A 21,936-nucleotide genomic window follows, 5' to 3' on the forward strand; every position below is an offset into this window, starting at 1 on the left:
GCACGCTCGAGTGATCTCCGAGTATTTGTTAGTGCTCAGAGATTTAGTTTTCGTTGGCCTCAGCTGCATCATTTACACCTGCGGGACAGCCTGAACACAGGTGGGAATTTTCTAACAAACAGGCATTCCTCACATGTATTCAGCCTGTCTAGCAGCCGTAAATCATGCAGCTGCGGCAACGAAAACTAAAAATCCGAGCACCAACAAATAATCGGAGACCAAATGAGCGTGCTCGGGAAAACCCGAGCAACGAGTATACTCACTCATCACTACTGAATAACTAAACACTTTAAAGCCTTCTTGCTGAAATGCTCCAAGGTGATAAAGATGGGTAATGAAATAAGTATTGTGAAGTTGTCCACGTGGGCTCAGTCCGTTCAATGTCACCTTGCAATACAAAACATTGTGGATTCTACAGATAAATGATATCTTGTTATTAGCTAGGATTTTTAACCAGGCAGAAAGGTCTATCAAGTGCTCTTGTTTCTATTCGGAATATGGCTTGGGGAACAAAATGAGCAGAATTACCTTGAGTGCTCCAGACACTGTTTAGTTACAGATCATAGCTCCAAAGAATTAAGAACAAGAAAACCCAGAGGACAAATGAAAGAATGAGGGCATTCAAACACCAATGGTCGTGGATGCTGGGTCTTGAAGAGCCTGGAAACATATCACAATCCAGAAACTCTGTACACAGACTTTTTCCTGAGTACCATTGTTAGATATATTGTGAACACTTTTCTTTCATATCACAAAAGGATTGAAGTAAATCTCCATCTTCAAATACCATTGGCACTATAGACCAGAGATTTTACAAGCACTATCTTTACAACTATCTGCCTCGCTTTTCGCTGTTTTAGGAATTAATCTGTGTCATCTGGCTGCAATATAAACATTTCCTGTTGCAATATGGAAACCATCATAAAGCTGCTGGTTATGGATCTGTTATTGCTTTTCTGGGTCTCAATTTAGCACTCTCAGGATAATGTCGGCTAGCAGGCTATATAAGTCCAAATGTTACGAGTTAGTACCAAACTACCAAAAAACATCACCATACACTAAAATACATCACTACAAGAATGAATTTGACTTTTTAGTGGCCGGGTCGGTGTCTCCTTAATGTTCTAAATAATCATTGGTTAGTTGTAGATGATTTCCAGGAAGAGAAAGCCTCACCGAGGTAAAGAGGAGAATAATCACAGGGCTAAGCAACAACTGCCTACAGCAAAACAATACCACCTAGTCAGACTCCAGCAGGCACATTTCTACAATCACTGGCAACCTTGCTTCTGTGATATGGCCAACCCTAGTTAAAGGGATTTTCTGATGCCAAACACCTAAGTGTGATATTAAGGCAGATGCATATTGTGAAAACACAGAATTTAATCTTAATTATCCAAATATCTATTTTCAGTAAGCCAAGAGGCGAAGACTATTATCTTTATGTTGACTTTTAAACTTATGTGATTTTCTTTGGTTGGTCAAGAAACGCAGACTATTGTCCGTATGAGCCTTTAATGTTGACACTTGAGTTGACGTTTGTTGCAGTATATTGTGTTGTTATCTTGGATGACAGGGACGTACAGTAATTGAACTATAGATGTTTGTTAATATGTTGATTACACATTGTACCAGGACAGATAGTTTGTTGACCTGCAAAACAGAGGACAAACCACGCAGATTGATTAAATACTCAAACAATGAGAGTTAATCTGATCCCACCTTCCCCTTGACCTCTGGATGATGACCTGAGGCACAGATGTGGGTATAAAAAGGGATTTCAATCATTCTGTAAGAAGAATCAGCGAGAGACTTTACAAAAACCACAGCCAGGACAACATGGCTCCATTAAAAGTGACACAGATTTGACTTTCCACAGGATGCCAGCTTAAAGGACCACGGCCCTGCCCTGGCTGGAAAAATACAGATCTGCTCCATTAACCATCAATGAACCCTCAAAGATGTTTGGAGAATCCAGGTTGGGACAATCAGGTCACTTGGCCACATGCCTCAATGGACTGTCAGCTTCCTAAGATTATCGTTACGTCCTCTCTGTGGGAGCCCGCCAAAAGTGGGGTGCCACTGGTAGGGGTAGTCGGCCCTGGAAGCCCCAAAGTCACAGCTGCTCTAATCCCGGAGAGTCAGCAGAAGGGTGGGATTCTGTAATTTGCTCCATCTTGCGCATTTGATGGGACTGTTCTCTATGTTATTGTCTATTTTGTGGTTCAATAAAGTACTGCCACACTATTTTACCCTCACCCTATGTTGCCTGAGTAGTACTCTGCCCACGGGAAATGAGAGCGGTCAGTGGGATGAGCCATGGATGGTCCATGTGGTCTCAGGCCAGCAGACGAGAGCACCCACTGACCCCACCCCCCGTGTCTCCACACATTTCATAGAGAGGGGGTCCTGTACGCAAGACTTCCAGCTAGGAACCAGAATGGAGATTTGAGCAATTCTTCTCTTTGATATGCTTCTTCTGCATCTTCTAGGAAAAATCAGCGGTTTGATGAAGGGTGCTGAGAGAAGAACCTGCAGCGATCAGCCAATTGTCACATTGGCTATTTTCTATAGAAGAAGGTCTCTGAGAAAACAGCCCATTAAATCATAGTAACATAGTAACATAGTTATTAAGGTTGAAGGAAGACTTTAAGTCCATCTAGTTCAACCCATAGCCTAACATGCCCTAACATGTTGATCCAGGGGAAGGCAAAAAACCCCATGTGGTAAGAGTAAGCTCCACCATGGGGAAAAAAATTCCTTCCCAACCCCACATACGGCAATCAGACTAGTTCCCTGGATCAACGCCCTATCAAAGAATCTAATATATATACCCTGTAACATTATACTTTTGTATAATTTGTATGTCTGTACAGTAGAGATGAGCAGATCGATTGGCGGTCCAGTGTCCAGGTCAGTGGTATCTGGTGACTAGACAGGAGGCCCGCCAATTACTTACCTTCCTGCTTGCACAGTGCAGCTTTTGAATAACCGGGACTGGCGTGACGTCATCTGTGTGTCACGTTGCACAGATGATGTCAGGCCAGCCCTGACAAATCAAATGCCAAACCTGGGATGACTCCCATCTAATCGCTAGGTATCAGTGACCTGGACGTAGGACCAGAGTCTCTCAAATCATGCTACTCATCTCTACTGTGTGGTAATGAGCATTAATAGCATTTAAGTTTTAATGGGTCATGCTGGTCGTTATACAGCAGATAAGCTTTATTGATATTCTTTATTTATATTCTTAACCTAGATGCAAATACTACAAATTCAACATAAAAGGGTTATACTCAAACATTATAATCCTGTTTGCTTGGGCTAATGTATTTCTGAAGATGGACAGTTTGGGCCAGCGACATGGTTGCACCACTGCCGCACACCATGCTCTCCAGTGATATGGCATGCTTTAGATCAGTCCTTACAAGCCTTCAAAAAGAGCTTGTTAGCACTGTAAATACTTATACACTGCAGAGGTGGACGGTAACACAATGAAAATTAAACAGTAAAATTAAAACTCCCACTGTTCTTGAAAACACAGAGGACTTTTAATAAGAGATATATTGCAAAGATTCTCGTCTTTACACAATTTTAACAATTAGTGATAATGATATTTTTAACCTAAAATTCATTTTACACAATTATTTGCATCTTGAGAAAGTGAATTCTTTAGGCTATGTTCACACGATGCGGTTTTGGCTGCGGATCCGCAGCGGATTTGCAGCTGCGGATCCGCATCCTTTTTCCATGCAGGGTACAGTACAATGTTACCCTATGGAAAAAAAAAACGCTGTTCCCACAATCCTTTTTTCCGCTGGAAAATCCACGCTGATTTTCTGCGGAAAAAAAGAAGTACCATGTCAATTCTTTCTGCGGATTCCGCAGCGGGTTTCCACCTGCACCAATAGGAAAATGCAGCTGGAAACCCGCAGTGGAATCCGCAGTAGAAAAAGGACTGAAAACCGCAGTGAAAACCACCGCAGGTTTTGCACTGCGGTTTTCACAAATCAGGACCTGAAAAATCCGCAGCGAAAAAAAGATCGTGTGAACAAGCCCTTGAGGTTAATTCTCATATGATCCTTACCTGACTCTGGGAAAGGGTTATCTGAAAAAGCAGTAAAGTATTAGAATGAGCAAGTGTTTTCAGATCTATACTAGGCATCTGATGTAAATGCGTTTAATAAAGGGCCATCACTAGATCAAATAGGCAGGAGCCTCATCGCATCACTGTGGGAGCAGATGGTCACAGTTTCCACATTTGGCATGAAGTTGTAAAGTCATTCTAGTTAAATGACTTCACTTCTCTATGTAGGCAGATGTAAACCAGTGAACCTCACAATTCTATACCAGCTCACATGTATGCCCCAATGTTCTCATGGATCTAGTCAGTGTATGTAATCGAAGTGGTAAAAAAATATTTTATAGGGATAAATTAACAGATAACACTGAAATAAAATCTCTTAATAAAACAAATACCCTTCAAGAAGTCTTGTTCTGTTCTGCCAGTGCTCTCTCTGTATTGGGATGCCCACACTGCCACCTGACTTTCCATAGAGTATCTACAGTCGGAGCCAAGACCTGGGTAAATCAAATTAATGAGGTCACATGGAGATGTGTTGTGTAGTCACCTATGAACCCAGAAATATTATAAAAATTCAGGACTCTGATATGGGTAAGACTAAATAACTCTGGACTGAAATGTGGCTTAACTTGTGGCAAAAATATGTATTTCAGGCTTTTCCATTTATTATGCCTTTTAGATATACTCTAGGCACATTTCTAACAAGCTCTGCAGCGAGCATGCCCTATCCTAAGGTGGAATTTATTTTGCAGGTGCTAAAATTGGGCCAAACGTTGTAGAAACTTTGTGAAGCTAAGTAAGGCCACTAACAAATTGGTATAAGGCTAGACTACCTAATCTAAGGATGTGCCACGATATGATGCTGTTACACCCAGTCCGGTCCCTGTACCTTTGCGGGGTCCCCGTCGGGACTTCAGCTCTACGCTGTCCTGACAGGGCCTTTGCTTCCCCTTCCTCCTCTGCTTCCTGGCATGCAGCCAGCAGGTCCTCGGGCTGTGTGCTTAGGTCGCGCTCGCTCCCGGTCTCTTAAAGACACAGCGCACATTTTCCAAAAAGTGCTTCTGAATAATGGCGTGTTAATGATCACTATTTCTAGCCCCTCCACCATAGGAAGGGTGCCGGAGCAACAAGTATCCTCAGTTGCTAACTTCCGCTTCCTGCTAGCATGTGCTTCTGTTTCTGAAGTTCTCTGCCAGTGCTCCGCTTACACTGTTTGTCTCCACAGACTATCTGCTACCGTTACCTGGCTTTGCTGGACGATCTCCAATCTGCCTACTCCAGATCCGTCTCTTCCCGCCATTCAGATACCAAAACCTCTGGATGACGTCAGTACCACTGGAACCAGCTTCTACCCGTACCTCCGTTACCCACCGGTTAGCTCTACGTCACCCGCTAACCCTGCTTGTCCATGTGTCCCGCTGGGTCAGCTACCACGAGTCCGGAGTCTAACTGGAGGTAGCACCCGTGTCCCCCAGGCATCCCATTCTGACCCTGTTCGAGGGGTCTTACCACGGGTGTCTGGGGCTCACGTAGTCACACCCCCTTCGGAGCCCCTCGGACCGTGGTCCCGAGGTTCCATGTTAAATTGCAATAAAAACGAATGTGAGCTTCACCATCTGTTCCTCCGTTTCCATTCGTTACAGATGCATTTGGCTAGTCCAGGTTTGCCCTCTGTATAAATAAAGCTCCAGTCACATTTATGTTTGCCTGTTCTGCTTTGAGGAACAGATAAAGAATGTCAAAACTCAATATGCTGCATCATTGATACCAATGGTAGCAGAGGGCCCCCTTTGATTCTTACTGGGTCATTCTGGTATTCATTATGTATCCAGTTTTAGAACAAAAAAAAAAAGGCTAAAGTTTTTCACCTGTTCTAAAAATTGTCACAACTTAACCCAGACGGAACACGTGTTAATTAATGGGGACCCTTTCCTTCGGTTTGCAACAGTTTATGCAAGAAATCCTTTTCTGACATTAAAAAATGATTTAGATGTGAGAGTCCTCAGTGGTTGATACCTTTTAATGGCTAACTGAAAAGATGGTAACAAATTGGAAGCTTTCGAGACTACGCAGGTCTCTTCATCAGGCAAGGCTAAAGCAAATTCTGAAAAAACACATATATATGCACAATACAGCCCAGAAAAAATGCCATAGATAAGACAGGTGACATGAAGCAGAATTATCCTTCTGTGACAGGGATAGCCATAGATATTGGAACAGTTCATAGATAAGGAAGTCTTAATTTTTTATGGTCCTCTGAATGGGTCTGGTTCTATGTTGTGATGACCCTAGAAGGTCTGAAGAGCAAATTCCTTACTTGATGTACAGGAAAGATATATATCTTTGTACCGTGTTAGCCAGTTAATTGATGTAAAAAGACATAAATCCATGCAAAACATTCATTCCTGCACCGAGTGTGTTAAAGGTCCTCATGAGTTTATACTCACAGACTCTTCTGTCTTTCTGAGATTTGAAATTACCTTTTAAAACAAGTAATTTCATGTCCATGATGCTATGACAGGGGATACAAAAATGTTTTGCTACAGGTAGGTCCATTCTTTTTTCTTATTGTGTGGCGATGAGAATTCATTCTTGTTCTAAGTTTTTGCCCTGTCTGCCCCGCATACAGACCCCCAGTTGGGCATTTAGTACAAATAATTCAATCTACCACATTAGATATTTAAGGTGGCGCAAAATAACTGCCCATGAATTGAGGAAAATCAAGCGTGAAGCCTCCAAGATGCCATTTGCAACCAGTTTTTCCATATTTCAGAGCTGCAACGTTACTGGAGTATCAAAAAGCACAAGGTGTGCGATACTCAGGGACATGGGCAAGGTAAGGAGAGCTGAAAAACGACCACCTTTGAACAAGAAACATAACATTAAATGTCAAGACTGGGTCAAGAAATATCTGAAGTCTGACTTTTCAAAGGTTTTATGGACTGATGAAATGAGAGTGACTCTTGATGGGCCAGGTGGATGGGCCAGAGGCTGGATCAGTAAAGGGCAGAGAGCTCCACTCCGACTCAGACGAAGTATGTGATTCTTCAGAATTTGCTTTAGTCTTTGCCTGATGAAGAGACCTGCATAGTCTTGAAAGCTTGCAATTTTTACCATCTTTTCAGTTAGCCATTAAAAGGTATCAACCACTGAGGACTCTCACGTCTAAATAATTTTCTATCTACTCGCTAACACGGTAAAAATACATATCTCTTTTCTGACATTATTCAGTTTGACCATTTCTGAAAACTAAAACAGACAAACGGAAGGTGTATATGGCAGTGTGAACATAAATTCTGTAATTATGGAATCCGGTAAGCCACAGATATAAACCCGGTAAATATTCACATAGTAAGAAATCTTGAATCAATAATGTAGATATATTCATTAATCTTAGGATGCATTACTTATACACTACATATTGTAACGCTTCGGTCAAAGTCAGCTTTATAAAACACTAGCTGAAGAGCCCTGCATTGCCCGGGCATAGTAACTATCTGTGGTTAGTTATAGCACCTCACTTCTCTCAATTTCCCCCACATATCTCACATTTTCCCCCTCATACCAATCTTTATTCCCACTAACACCTGTCATTTTGACCTCACACCTGTCATTTTCCGATCACTCCACAATTTTCCCCTCACTCCTCTCATACCTGTATGTAATCTCCTCCTGTATACAGTATATACCTGTATGTCATTTCCTCCTGTATAGTATATACCTGTATGTCATCTAATCCTGTATATAGTATATACCTGTATGTCATCTCCTCCTGTATATAGTATATACCTGTGTGTCATTTCCTCCTGTATAGTATATACCTGTATGTCATCTCCTCCTGTATATAGTATATACCCGTGTGTCATCTCCTCCTGTATATAGTATATACCTGTGTCATCTCCTCCTGTATATAGTATATATCTATATGTTATCTTCCCCTGTATATAGTATACCCAGCTCTGCGGTTTGTGTTGCGCCTCACAGGTTTACCAGCACCATTTTGTTGAAGCAAAAGGTTGTTTTTTTAACACAATAGTAACCCCTTAACGATTGCCGATACAACTTTTAACGGCGGCAACTAAGGGGCCTTATTCATCCCGCACCTCACGCTCATGCTTTATACCCTGCATTTTTTTTGCGGCACAGCTTTTCTCCTTTATAGTCGCCTCCTCTGGCGGTACCTCACACTCATCTTCCATATAAAATTGGAAACACTTGATCCCGAGAGAAATCGCAATAATTGCAATAAAGGGTATTGCATACACAGCCTACTTCTTATGCAGCACCACACTTTTCTCCTTTAGACCTCGCGAACACGTTATTTGGGCAGTATTTTTACCTCAGTTTTTGTAAGCTAAAACTTGTAGTAAAACAACCAGAGGAAAAGTTTATTAGAAACATGTCACCACTTCTGTATTTTTCTCCCACTTGTGGTTTTTGGCTTCTAAATACTGAGGTAAAATACTGACCAAATACTGAACGTGTGAATGTGGCCTTATACACAGCCTCCATCTGCAGCGCCTCACTCTTCTCTATACAGAGCCTCATACTGCAGCAGCACCTCACTTCTCTCATTTTCCCCCCTCACATCTCTATCCATTAGGCTCCTGTTTCCATTGACATCTTACCTCACAGGAGCAACTCCATTCTAGACACGACCGAGCTAGATGTGGCCTGTGCCTGCTACGCGGAGTGGGCGTGGCTATGCGGAGTGGGCGGGGCTTGATACATACACACATACTCAGGTGAAAGAGGACCACCAGGAAGAGACTGTACAAGCAGCCCTAAGAGAAATGAGACCCCTGTCGCTGGGACAGTATTACTACTTATTCACTACATATTGGACCAAAAGAAACTAAATTAATACCGGTACTTTATATGTTTGCAATAGTTTTTTTTTATATGGCACCTTCCCTTTAAAACATGAGTGGTTTGAGGTCTGAAAGCACTGGTTCTTTTTGTGTATTTTGGGGCTTTATCATTTGATGCAAATAAATACAAATTGTTTAGCTTTGAATTTCGCAGACAGGTTGTCAGTAGTTTAGAGAGTAAAATAACAATGTACATTTTACTCAAAAATATACCTACAAAGAGAAAAATCAGAGAAACTGATAATTTTGCAGTGGTCTCTTAATTTTTGCCAGAGCTGTATATACACTGACCCTCCCCCTGTATACAGCCTCCTGTATATAGACAGAATTACCCCAAAATGACTATGTACTCTCTAATGTCCACCTCACTAGCAGCCAACACAGGATGCAGGGTAAGAGCCGCTCAAATAACGTCCTCAAGATGAGCATTAAGGGGTCGTGTGCGAGGCCAGCAGTTATTTATGGAAGGTTCTTCTGTAGATACATTTAGATTCTTCAACTTTTATTCATTTTTATTTGTTTTTCTGAGTTTCTTTTACAACTTTTTATATGAACATTTCAATCTTATAATTGTAAAGAACATAAAATAAATCAGGATAGAGCATACACAGTACCGGTATATACAAAAAGTTATGGCTCTGGGAAAGGGGAGCAGACAAAAAAGCACACATGCCTATTGTGGGGTTTTTTTTTTTGTTTGTTTTTTTTAAATTTTCATCAATATGGCCGTGTGAAGGCTTTATTTCTTAGCGGGATGAGTTGTACTTTTGAATGACACCATTTATAAACAGGAAAAAAAAAAGTCCAAGTACAGTCAAATTGCAAAAAAAAAATGTATTTTTTTTTACCATGTTCCCTAAATCCTAAAACTGACCTGTCATTACCATTCTCCATGTCATTACGAGTTCGCAGATGCCAAACATGACCAAACCATTGCATGACCAGCGCTATCCTCACCCATCCCTTGTAGATTGTGAGCCCTCGCGGGCAGGGTCCTCTCTCCTCCTGTACCTGTCGTGACTTGTATTGTTCAAGATTATTGTACCTGTTTTTATTCTGTATACCCCTCCTCACATGTAAAGCGCCATGGAATAAATGGCGCTATAATAACAAGTAATAATAAAATAATAATAATTAAAGAACTTATCTGCATTAATAGGATTCAAGAGTGCCGGATTCTTTACTACATGGAAGTGTGAACATAGACAGGTTTGGGAAATCAGACCTGAGAAGTACGCCAACTATCTATTTTATTGGTTCCTGGAATACAGCTTTTTGCATGGACTTTCATCTCTTCAGACTTTAATTAACCCCTATGCTTCCTTAGCCCTGAACGAATGCTCACCCAGGTTGTAACTGTATGGAGAGGAGTAGAATTTAAGGACTGGTAGAAGCGAGCAGCTGACATCAAACAGCCGAGGCCGTAAGTATGAACATTCTGTGCACATCTCCTGCGTGGGCACAGTCTCCGCGTGCTGTAAACACTTGACGAGAGGTGCCATTTGCCACAATGTCCTTGTGATGGCAGAGCTTACTCTATGGTGACAAATCACAGCTTTGATGATCTTGATTTCTCGAAATAAAGAAGGGCACTAAATACTGCATTATGGCATCACCCTGTGTGTACCCTCAAGGTGAATGGCAGCGCCACTGCACAAATCGCATCCTCTACCGTTTACACCAAGAATGAATGTCATTATTACATGACTAGCAAGCACAGGGCATCCTGATCTAAGCCTTATATATTTATGCTAATGAATAAGGGGGGTTCCTGCACTGTAGACATATCTAATTGCAGAAGTCTGGAATCTGGATCCCCGTTGATGTCCTAATGTACAAGCCAGTGACTGCAGAATGACTACAGCAAATTCATGTTTAATGCAATATGCGTCCTAGATTTGCAGGGAAGACTTTACCCAAACCTTCAGCTGGGATGTAGTGGCTATGAAGTAAAGCTCTCTGGTATATCCAGGTGACCTCTAGTGGTCATGCTTGGTAATGCACATACTGCTGCACTAGGGCTCTCTGTCTTTACATTTAATTATGTCCATCGTGCAGCAATACTGCCCCACGGTGGAGATCTTTGGTAATGTGCTGTATATATAATCCATAAATGTAGAAACTAGAATTGTGCATGAAGACCTATGACTAACATTTCAGCTTGAGAAAAGCAGCACCTGAAGCTAGGCAAGCCTTGGCAGCAGGTCTGGCATGTCTCAACATTAATGGCTATGTGAATCCTTGAAACAGACCTGGACAGGATCCAGCTGTAAAGATTCCCCCCACCTATTTGCCACGGTCATGTACTGCCAACGCAGCAATCTTACACTCGGAGAACGAGCAATGGCTGCTTACAGTGTACAACGCTGTGAAATATTCCTTCTATGTGAAGCATCTGCCAGAACTGCAGGAAATGCCATCTCCTTCCAGTAATCTGGTGTAGCACCTCAGTCACTGCCAAGAGACCACCCAGGGGACGGTTTAGGTTCTAGCTGCAGATAACACAGAACACTTATGATTGAGATGTTCTATATAATCTATTCTCCGCAGACTTCTCCAGGATCAGGGGCTATTAACCCTTCCTTCAACAAGTGTGCGGTTGATTTCAAGGTCCTGTCCATTACATATAACACTTTGGCATTTTAGCAACCAGAAAAATGTGTGCTTTACTGTGAGCTAGACTGTGCGCACACCTGATATTTACCATTCTGTTTCATCCTAGGATCAGAAAAATGGAATCTGTATTGACACTAGCCAGATCCTCATAATAGACACACACTTCAGGTTCTGCATCACCTCCGCTCACCTTCTCCCCTCCCTACACAAAGGTCATGAGGCACGTCCCATGGAGCCATCTCCAATCTAAAGAGTCCTATGGTTCATGTGGCTGCTACAAAGCTCATCTCTAAACTCCTTCATCAGTAGCTCAGTCAAGATGGCCATCCCCATAATCATGTACAGATACAAGTTCTACAATCAGAACGCAAAACTAAAAAGGCCCATGCCACTCATTATGTAGGTCACTATTACATAGTGGAGATGTCGTGGGATGTTTTGCATGCAAATTACAATGGATTATTAAAGGGGATGGCACTTTATTTCAACAGACGTGTTGGGGGACATGATTTTGTGGAAATTACTAATATATAAAATATTCCAGGCTCTCCTCCTTCACTTGTTAGGCTGGTTTCACACTTGTGTTTTGATCTGCAGCGTTTTAGCGCTAAAAAACGCATGCGTTTTTTTTCTATACTTAACATTAAAAAACGCATGCGTTTTTTAGCATGCGTTTTGACGCGTTTTCGGCAATGCATGCGTTTTTTGACGCGTGCGTTTAGTTGCAGAAATGCAACCTGTAGTAATTTCTAGCGGCGTTTTTTTGCCGCAAAAAAACGCATGCGTTTATTCGCGGCAAAAAAAATGTATTGCTGTCTATGTAAACGCATGCGTTTTTAAGCACATGCGTTTGCTTGCGTTAAAAACGCATGCGTTTTTATAGAAAAACACAAGAAAACACAAGAAAAAACAAGAAAACCCTAACCCTAAACACAAAAAAAAAACAAGAAAACCCCAACCCTAACCCTAAACACAAGAAAAAACAAGAAAACCCTAACCCTAACCCTAGGGTTACTAGGGATCCTAACCCTAACCCTAAGGTTAGGATCCCTAGTAACCCTAGGGATCCTAACCCTAACCCTTAGGGTTAGGATCCCTAGGGTTAGGGTTAGGGTTAGGGTTAGGATCCCTAGGGTTAGGGTTAGGATCCCTAGGGTTACTAGGGATCCTAACCCTAACCCTAGCTATTTCTGTTTATAGTGGGTTTTCTAGTTGATTTTGATGATTGGCAGCTGTCACACACTTCTCAGCATGCGTTTAAAAAACGCAAACGCAGGAAAAAACGCATGTAAACGCGGCAAAACGCCGCGTTTTTTTTTCTGCATGCAAAAACGCATGCGTCTAAAAAACGCGGCGTTTTGCTGCGTTTACATGCGTTTTTTCACCACATGCGTTTTTTTAAAAAACGCTGCAGATCAAAACGCAAGTGTGAAACCAGCCTTAGTGCCACCCTTGCCCCGTCTTGTGTTGTAATTGGAGGAGGCTGATGGAGAAGTCAGAGACAAAGACAGCACTAAGAAGCAAGAAAAGAACCAGTAAGGGCTCACACTCATCTGCAAGGAAAACCGAAGACTGGAATCCGATAAAAAAAAGTCGGATTGCGCTCTGACCAATGTTAATCTATGAGTTACAGCTCATCTGCAATTTTCTTTCTCAGATGAAATCGGACAGAGAAAAAACATGGCAGCATGTGGCGATTGTGCTCGTATCTCGGGCAAGAATGGCCAATGCGAGTCAATGGGTGTCAGAAAAACATTGTACGGTACTCGGACCATGGGAGCACCATCCGATTTTTACACACCCATGTCCTCATAAACCCGACATTTAATTTGCCACGTACAGTAAAAGCACAGTGTGATCAGACAGAATAGGATAGATAGGATATATACACATAGAATACATAGATATATAGATGTCATATATAATTATTACAGTACTTATGTAGCTTTTTCCTAAAAACAATTGTACAAAATTATTGCCAGGTCGTACAACTGATATAGTGGTCAGTAATACTGTTATTCCTCATGTACTCACAGTTAACTGATGCAAAGTTTGTTGAAAGGATAATACTTCTTACAGTCTTCCTCTTCTGAGTAGCAGCTGTGAGATGCTTGGAAGACGCACACCTAGTAAACATCTAGTCTAGAGGAGGAGCTTTACTACTAAGAATTTGCAACACATTTGCACTTTCAATTTCATACATTGTAAGTAGGGGGGTTGGGGCACCATGAGGTTAACCAAGTATAAGATTAGATAAGGGCAGTGGAGAACAGTGACACACAAGAAGTAAGAAATGTCTCTATCTCCAGCAAAACTGCTTATCACTGTTGTTCATAGTTTGATAGAACATATATATTTGAGTAACATTTATAAAATTCATATGAAAGTTCAATTATGAAATATTAATACATTTTTTTAAAAGCTGAAGTCGGTACATTTTTACCGACTCCGACTCCAACCAAAACTAACTCCGACTCCACGACTCCGACTCCACAGCCCTGGTTTGTAATAGCTAGACAGTGTAGAGCTGACACAAGCTGCGTTGAGCTGTGTTTGATGCTGTTGAAAGAGCAATTATGTGAAACTGCCAATACAGATATATTGATGCATATAGCAAAAGATAATCCTCTGCCATGTGCATCAACTCAGCAGAATTTACAGTTTCACATAATTGAATTGTCAGCATTAGGCCTTAAACACAGCTTAAACCTGCTTGTGTCAGCTCAGTAGTGCCTAGTTATTGAAAGGTCTATTGTGCAGGCACAGCATAGTGTAGAAACCAGCTAATAGAGTAATGATGTAAAAATACAAGCAGTTATGTTAATATAAATGGCAAAGGGTACTGTGTAGCACCGGCATCCCTGCACGTTACTCCTCTCCTCCAGTAGGGACGCCGACTCAAGCAACGCTGTGGCCCCCCCGTCCAAAACTTCTTCCTTCTTCCTCTCTGGCTGCTGCCCGGGGTCTGGGCACAACGTGAAAATCCCCAGGCACTGTGCTTAGGATACGCACACTTTCCTTCTTAAAGGGGCAGTGCACGCAGTCCTAAAGCTTCCCCAGCCAATGGCTGGGAGACACTTTTTATTTAAGGCACTTCCACCTGCATGGAGGTGCCTCTGCAATGTTGTTAGTCTTCTCAGCACGCTTGTTAGTTCTCAGGTCCCTGTCTGTTAGTACCTGCTAGTTCCACCAGTGTCTGCTCGTCCCTAACCCTACCTGCTGATTCTTGCCTTGTTCCTATCAGTCCTTGCTAGTACCTGCCTTGTCAGTCTGTATTTCAGCCAGAACCACCTGCACCTGGCATGCCAATCTGTAGATCAGCTGGACCCACCTGCACCTGCCAGTGCTTTTCTGCATACCATCCAACACATGCCAGTGCCTACCTGCATACCATCCAACACCTGCCAGTGCCTACCTGCATACCAGCCCGCACCAGCCAGTGCCTACCTGCATACCAGGCCGCACCTGCCAGTGCCTACCTGCATACCAGCCTGCACCAGCCAGTGCCTACCTGCATACCAGCCCGCACCAGCCAGTGCCTCCCTGCATACCAGCCCGCACCTGCCAGTGCCTCCCTGCATACCAGCCCGCACCTGCCAGTGCCTCCCTGCATACCAGCCAGCACCTGCCAGTGCCTCCCTGCACACCAGCCCGCACCTGCCAGTGCCTCCCTGCATACCAGCCCGAACCTGCCAGTGCCTCCCTGCATACTAGCCCGCACCTGCCAGTGCCTATACCAACCATACCTATCAGCATCTGTGGTTCCTGTGTACCCGCAATGCCTGCCTGTATCAGGGCAGTTCCAGCTACCTGTCCCTTGGGGGTCAGCTGGCATGCGTCCGAGGTCTGTCCTTGACCAGCACCTGATGTTCATCGGGATCCAAACCTAACTCCACTATCAGAGGCTCTAGTGAAGAGTCAGGTGCTCACCTAGTCGTGCCCATCAGGCTTTCCTCGGACCACGGCAGTGTTTCCATTACTCCCATTACACATTGCATTCTTAGAAGCCATTTTTTGTGTGCTGGACGCTAGTTATTTACTATATGTCTAACAGTATACCCAGTGCATAGACAAGTGATCGTCTCTGGCAAAGCATTGTAGAAACTGTTTAATAAATTATGTGCATATTTAAAAATGGCTCAACTTGTGAGCAATCAGACAGTGGCAGAAGTCCTTCAGATGTGTGCGATAATGGTGCTTTAGAAATAAGGATGTCATGTTGCCCTGCAGCTGTAAGGTCAGTCCTGATGTACACGAGAAGCTCTCATCTTAAGGAGTAATCTATCCAAGACAGCTCTGAAAACCAGAAACCTGAAAAGCTTTAATCAAAAGAAATGCGCTAAAAGCTTTTCATTCAGGTTATCTGGCCTCCAATGACAACTGTTATTGAGACAACTGCAGAAGCAGCTCCCATCAACGCCATTACAAGAAGGCCCGTTACTGGAAGACATCTGGAAACGGAGCAGTGTGTTACTTCCTAGTTAAACACGTCAAGCCAAGGTTTCCACTTTTACCACCTGGTATTCAGAGATCACATGCCAGAAACTGTTAGGAATCATAATTATGGTACAAATATTCATGCAACAAGGAAACTGGACAAGCTACAGAAAAAATTATTAACAGGCAAATATTAACCTGCTTTTCTAAAACACACCATACTGCTTATGCACTAATCATAGGTTTCTGTAAATTATCCATTCAGCTATAATAACTGCAACATATAGGGATGGAGAACAGAAGAATCAGGTATTTCAGAATGAATGGCAACAGCGCCATCTTGTGTCTACCTGAGATATCACTCAAAGACCTCAATGCTTAATAGCCCACATTATTATTATTATTATTATTATTTATTTATATAGCACCATTAATTCCATGGTGCTGTACATGATAAAAGGGGTTACGTACAGGGTTATAGATAACATTTACAGTAAACAAATTTACAATGACAGACTGGTACAGAGGGGAGAGGACCCTGTCCTTGCAGACTTACATTCTACAGGTCATCAGTGTTGTATCCTCATACATGTGGGGAGGTAAGGAAAACTACGTATGTTGCCATGTCCTTAGGTTAATATTTTTTTACACTAATGAAAAGAAATTTACATAAGTATTGGATGGGACAAGTAGTTTGACAGAGAATTTAGTATGACATGCTAATAAGCTCCTATTGATCTCTATTATAGGGCTGAACGACTGGAAATATTACTTTGGAGCACATTAAACAGTCTTATTGTCCAGACACAGGGTTACACTTTCTATTAAGGTGGATGACCTATGGAGCAAAAAAATATTAAATCAAAATCTTAAATATAGCAGCATCCCCTTATACGCCTGAGGAATACAGACCCCCCCAAAACTTCACCATGTAATAAAACCTGAGAAATGCAGACCTATGAGCAACCATATTGCATACATGGAGCTCCTTACAGTGAGGGGAGATTCACACCCGGCAGATCTGCTCTTCACATTTCCAATGATCTGAGTGCGGCCTGAAGAAATCATTCCGATAGATCAATCACAGACTCCTCTGTAACAAAAGCTGCCGCATGTAAATATGGATCTGTAATGCCACATTTATACGGACGGCCATTAATCCAACGTGATCAAGATCTGGGGTTTTAGGAATAAACTTCTGTTCATATTAGATTTTCTTTGTAAGGACTGGGATGATGCCGTCCTGGTACAGAGCTCCCAATCCTATGTGCCCCTTCTCCCGTACAGTTTTCATTGACTGTGATAACATCCGTCGGCCGTAAACTCCCCTTACCAGCTACTGCAGGCGGACAGCTTTTCTGTATGGTCACCCCATCTGGCACCTGACAGCGGATAGCATTTACTCCCTGTTCTGGCATGTCATCCGAGTAACTATTCACTGCAAGCGGGTTGATTTGTCTGTTTTTATTATTCTGAGGTGCCACCATGCGACTGACCGCCGAGAAATCGCAATCGTTACAATAATTGGACAATGTCCATACACCATACCCGCCGATGTAAATGGGGGTGGTCTCAGCTTTATATATCAGGCTCAGTGCATCGATCACACAGCAAGAATTCTGCTTGCTCTTTTCATGCAGTGAACAGGCGATCCACACTGTATGGCGCCATCTGGTGTTCACAATGTTTTTCAATGTGCAGGTCACCTAATGGCCCCGGTTGGACCATCAGACATTTTGAGATTTTTATTGGATGCTACAGCAGTATATAGCTGTACGATTTTTGAACCTTTTCTTTCCAGCTTGTAGGCGAAATCTATAGCGACTATGTTTGGCTGCCACAGGAGAAAGGAGCTTCATTTTATCTTGTGTTTGAATCCAGCACCATGTAATAGGTGCACATTAAAGGGTTAAAATGGCAGCAAAAAAATGAACATTTTCTTTTAATGCCACAAACACTGCAAAATTACGTTCAGGACTTTTGGAATGAAATGACTGATGGGACAACCCGTGTAAGTGTGAACTAAGCAGATCTAGCAGCCTAGGAATGAGCACTGTGGGACTTATTAGTGCCATAGAAATACACTTATTGCCATCAGTATTATTGGCCCTAGAGCGAATAAATCACTCATCAAGGTGTAAAGCCCGAGCTCCCCAGCTGTGCCCGGTGCCACGGTACTTGGGCCGCTGCCACTGCCACCCTACAACGCCCCAATGAGGAGGGTACTTAAGACTTGTCCAGAAATGGAGGACGCTCCTGCTAACTTCTTACTACCTGGTCAGATTGGACACAACCTCACGACGACACCAATGTGGAGAGCCCCACACTGTGGTTACTGGGTTTAGTCTGCGATTATGCTGCTCAGCCATTTATAGGCTCCACTTGCTTAACAAAAGGTCATGATGGTAACGCAGAACACCCATGGGGCGAAAGGCTAATGTGAGTTATGGGAAGAATGAGGACACTGACAAGAGAAAGTGATTATACATTTCTGGTAAAGACTCATCATGGTGCCAAGTCCTGCACACTGGCAGAAGAAAAATACGGTCAGCGGATTCTATAGTCACAGTCTACGGGTACATAGATTTCATCTAAAAGGCACCCCAATGGGTGATGGAGATCTGCCCTGGGAAGTAAAGCTTTGTTACCTTACAGCTGGGAGATCGTCACAATGTATCGCTAGCCTCACCTAACAGCAGAGCAAGGCTATTTTGCCAAAGCAATAACTAACTTGTGCAGAATCTACTACGTCAGTGGAATAGGATGGAGAAGGCCTGAGTATGGTCTGGGGAGACATTGTCACCCATGTCTCAGCAGATCAGACAGCACCAAGTCAGTGATCGCTGCTCAGAGAATGCATGTTAGGTGCCAATTGTGCCAACGTAGCAGGGTGGTTATTCCGAAGGTATCGTCTGTACATAGAAACAAGACGCGATCAGACGGCCATCTGTACATTATTTTTAAACAGAGGAAAAGTCAGACCGACAGCTGAAAGAGTGGAAAATGCAAATCCGGCACAGTATGTCAATAAGCCATCAACATAACAGATCTGGCCGTTCTTCCAACCATGACCACAACACATGTCTAATGACAATGCTCATGTACCCATATGGGCGCTAACAACTCTGCGCAAAATAATGGCTTTTCTGAGCATTATGGGTGGAAATGGAAGTTGTGTTTTGCTTTTCTATTAGCTGTTAAATCAGGCGGAAAAGCAGTATGGTATGTGTGCACATAAAGAGGAGGATGTACATCTGACGAGACAGTACCACTCTGCAATCACCCGGCCCGAGAACATGAGAAGCTACACGGCAGCTTCACTGCACATGTGGCATCTAATGCTGTGGTTATGCAGGGCTGGATCAGTACTGACGGGGGGGTACAGAACCTTCTGGGCTGAAAAGTGACCGCAATCACTAGAATTAGTCGCACTGCAGTGGTATCTCTTACGCCACGTGCGGTCCAGGCCTTAACAGCCCAGAGACGAGCTCCCTGTCATAGAGAGGCCATTCAACACATGGAAATAATCAACTCTGCCCTGAAAAAAGGGAACCCAGGAATTAATCGCAGTCACATTGTTTTATAGGATTGGGGCATTTTTTAAAGCAACTCGGTCCCTGTCCCTAATCTGCAAGATGCTTCAGACTGCGACGTCAATGGCACATGGCTCCAATGGGACAATGTCATTAAGGACAAAACATGTCTACGGCTGCTCAGAACTCCGGACTGTGGGCAGCGAGGGACACAGGACGTAGTGTCATGGAGAAACAAACTCCAAGTCTTTATTCTTTATTTTTGAAAAACCCAAATCCAGGACAACCTTATTCAGGCTCCATTTTTGTCACGGACAGAACATATGCCCATTACAGTCTAAACTGAAAAAATATAGACATGCATTTTTTATCCAATTTGTAGATTGAACTCGTCCTTTTAGTAAAGGGGTCCATGAGGACAAAAATCAGGCAGCACAAACTCCCTCCCTGTGACATCCAGGTACTGTCCATTTTTTACTATTAAAAGAGTGGGGCAAGTATGGAAGATGCCACAATGATGGTTATAACAAACATGGAGAAAAATTAGATCCATAGCACTGTCCAACTTTTCTCTTACAGAAAAAAAGGATGTCTGAATGAAGAGAGTTAAGTATTCAGACCATGCAGACATGATCGAGGCACTGGGGCCCAAGGTCAGGCAATATGTGCACAGTTTAGGTGGTCTGCCTGTGTTTGTGTGCACCCCCAGCCCACCACCATTAACACTATGAGACAAGGACATTGGCAGCGAATCCCACTGGGGTACAGGGAAATCAAACCTTGTGTTTCTCAATTTTTCATCAAAGCCAAAGGCGAGTCTAAGAATATAAGGCAGCCTTATAAGGTGCTTTCTGGCCACATTGGTATGGATGCTGAGCAAAGAACGCAGAAAACAGGACTGTTCACGCCTTTTGTAGTCCAGCAACATTCATCTAAGTAACCCGGACATACTTCTCAGGACATGTGCGTGGAGCCTGCACTCCACAGGAGGCCATATGGTCCCTCAGTAAGGAGCTGCATGGGCCCCGGGTGCCATATGTAAAGAGAATCCAACATCTATAGTCAGAGCCGCCCCGATCACACGGGACAAATATTATGTATCCAAAAACAAGGGGAGCCCATACATACATTCATTGAGTTTAATTTACAAATGTTTTTCATTTTGTTTAAACACTACTATAAAAAATAGATAAATATGATATTTTCATTATATTTTATTTTTAAAGGTACTGAAAAACAGCTTTCTATGTCACAACAAAACAGCACAAAAAGTATTTTATCAGCAGAATAAAGTTGGGGTCATTAAACCTCCATGTAGGTAAAATCTCCAAGTATTTGTTCAGACATATGCACGCATTACCATCACTGACAGGAACCCTTTGACCGCAAAAAAACAAAACACAGACATGTTATCAGTTCCATAGACCACAATAGTACATGATCTAGCTGTGAAAAGCACAGGACATGGATGTGACTCATGGAAGCCTGCATTCGTGGTGAAGTAGTATTGTGCATTTCGTAATCATTTAGTCCTTGCTGTAGGAGACATGATATCTCCAGGCACTATCTTGCTGCCAGGTCTGTTACAACCTTGGGTTATATACAGGGGCTAATCACAGGAGATAGTTCTGCGGGGGAGGGGATAAAGGAGCAGCCTAAGCCAATGAGAATATAGGAGGTGTGTCTCAGGCTACCTCCCGCTCCCTGTACTGACTAGAGATAAAATGTGGTCCCTGATCACTGCTCTGCCCTAATGGAAATGATCAAAAGAATAAAAGCCAAGAAGCAACATTTGAATCAAATTTATCCTATGGCTTGCATATGATTTTGGAGCTCATAACATGACAGTCCCTTTCATATACAGTGGCGTACGACTTCTATCTCTTTTAGGAGGTTCTTTATTACTATCCCATATTCCAAAAGGAAAAAAAAATATATAAAATTTACAGAAAACTACAAAAGGATATAGAAAGGTGAAATGTATTTAACCTTAAAATGTCCCTAAAAACAGAGTCCATCCACCCGTGAAATATAAAAGTGATAGCTGAAGAGCTTTGTGCCCATGTAGAAGACGTCAAGGTCTACCATTGACACCACCTTATTACTTCACTGTAATGACCTACACGTGGACATGGCAGGCCTGGTGTCCTGTGACCATGTATAGTCATCAGCCTGATAGAACCGACCGAGGGCTGCACAGGCGGACCCCATGGCCAAAGGATTTCTACTCCTCGTGATCACACAGACGTTTTCGAAACATTTCAGGGCAATCTTCAATTTCTGTATATTCCTAGAATCAACAATTCAGAAACAAGTGGCGATTTCTACACCACATCACTTTATTTAGTGGTCAATATTTCTAGATAAAAGGAGACAAAAATGTTCATACAATTCA

At 42.7% G+C, this 21,936-nt stretch overlaps 1 protein-coding gene across 2 annotated transcripts in view; it reads right to left on the minus strand.

The window, feature by feature from the left end:
• Nucleotides 1-21,936, minus strand: part of FBXW7 (F-box and WD repeat domain containing 7) — a 211,932-nt gene that overhangs the window by 78,744 nt on the left and 111,252 nt on the right. The gene's annotated exons all lie outside the window — the stretch shown is intronic.

The sequence above is a fragment of the Ranitomeya variabilis genome, chromosome 1 (genome assembly GCF_051348905.1).
Source record: "Ranitomeya variabilis isolate aRanVar5 chromosome 1, aRanVar5.hap1, whole genome shotgun sequence".
NCBI classification, from domain to species: Eukaryota; Metazoa; Chordata; class Amphibia; order Anura; family Dendrobatidae; genus Ranitomeya; species Ranitomeya variabilis.